The sequence below is a fragment of the Bidens hawaiensis genome, unplaced genomic scaffold (genome assembly GCF_021521415.1).
Source record: "Bidens hawaiensis isolate Kalapana, Puna unplaced genomic scaffold, B.hawaiensis_p1.1 tig00050524_1, whole genome shotgun sequence".
Lineage (NCBI taxonomy): Eukaryota > Viridiplantae > Streptophyta > Magnoliopsida > Asterales > Asteraceae > Bidens > Bidens hawaiensis.
Window position 1 is genome coordinate 70470 of NW_027499042.1, and position 1966 is coordinate 72435.

Consider the following 1966-nt stretch of genomic DNA (forward strand, 5'->3'; position numbering starts at 1 on the left):
AGCACCACCAAACTAACAAGTGATTACAAATACAGGAAAACAAATACAATAATCAAATAATTAGAGTTTTAGCGTTTAAGTTGCACAAACGTTCCAGTCAAGCTTTGTTTCATGATAGCCTAATATTAGGATTAAGATCTAATTTCATCTATATCCATGCAAAGTTAATAAATATCATATATATCTTTGCAAACTTCTAAATATCATATATGTCCATCTTCATAAACTTTTATTAATAACCATTTTTCTAATTATATTTATATGCCAGCTACCGAATTAACTTTAAAACTCTTTTTACAACCAATAGCTAGATATCACACTTCAATAATTAATGACAAATGACAAATCAACCCATACAAATATAAGGAAATCAACTAAATTAATAACCGTACAAGTTTTCATGCAATACAATTATCCCAAACTACCAAAGAAAAAAACTTACCAAGATTGACATCATAAGAACAAAAAAGTTTTGACAAACAAAAACAATTTCAGTTTTGATCTCAAAGCCAAGGACCGAATCATCCACTTCTTTTCACAATATTGCTAAAAGATTTTTTCGTCGGCTTCAACAACTCATAAACAAAGCCTCCAGTAACTGCTCCAATGATCGGGCCGCAGATATATGCCCAAATTCCTTTGAACTTCAACTTCACAATAGCTGGTCCAAGACTTCTAGCCGGATTCATTGATGCTCCAGAAATTGGCCTGAAAAATAAATATCATTTAATTTCCTTAAATATTTCCCAAAATATTAAATTTATTTCATTTTAAAGTAAAGAATTATCCTCCCACAAAATCGTTTAACATAATGGTCATTCCAACTACGATACCTCCATGCTTCTTTACCTGCAAATTTAAAATCAACATAATTAGTAAAGATATAATAGGTAATCATAATCTGACATAATAAAAGTAACATAAAACAAATATTTTAAATCAAATTATTATCAAACATTAAACACATTGATTGTCAAAATAAAGACAATTATTCCATTTTAATGATCTTAAAAATTAAATGCAGTGTTTAATTACAAGATCTTTCATAAGAAAACATACCGCCCTATCGTCATTGCTAGCTCCCGAGATAACAAACATAAGGATAAACGTAATGATTATTTCGACAACAAACGATTGTATGGTAGAACCAGCCGGTACAGTTCCAAAATATGCTTCCGGTGTCACATTCATAATCAACGACAAGGTTCCGCTTGCTGAAATCGACCCCAAAAGTTGTGCAAGTATATATAGCACCACCTTCATTAAATATAAAGAATATAATTACATAACACAAAACAAAACATACTTAATCATGCAAGTACAAAAGAATATTTACATACCTCTTTGAACGGACACAAGCCCAAAAGAGATAAAAGTAATGGTGACCGCGGGGTTAAAGTGTGCACCGGAGACATGACCGACAGTGTAGATCATCGCCATAGCTCCGGGAAACGTTACCTTGCCGTAGAGGTTATTCACAGCCACTGATCCACAACCAGCAAAGATCACACAATATGTGCCAATAAATTCTGCTAACATCTGCATAACAGAGTCAAATTAGACAATATTATATATCCAGTTCACATGTAAATAAATTGCATATTAAGGTATCATCACACATATATATATATACCTTTTGAGCTATATGGATTTTGGGATTTGTTGAGACGCTATTGCCTTTTTCTGTGTCAGAAACTCGAGACCCAGTCATCTTTGTGTCAAAGTGGAGATGATCGGTATATCAAACACAAAAGAGAGTCAGATACACAATTTAGGATTTATTTACGGTATATATATATATATATATATATGGAAAGTATAAAATGAAAACCCACTTGAGTTATGAAAACTCGTGAAAACCCTATGTAACATCGTTTTTTTTGTTACATACGTAATATGTGTTGTTACATTTAATACAAAACATCGAAAAATCAAAAAAACATTTTTTTGCTATTTTTTAACATTT

At 31.3% G+C, this 1966-nt stretch overlaps 1 pseudogene; it reads right to left on the reverse strand.

Moving 5' to 3' along the window:
• Positions 1 to 469: 469 nt before the first annotated feature.
• On the reverse strand, positions 470 to 1711 carry LOC143598580 (putative aquaporin NIP-type; annotated as a pseudogene).
• Positions 1712 to 1966: the final 255 nt, after the last annotated feature.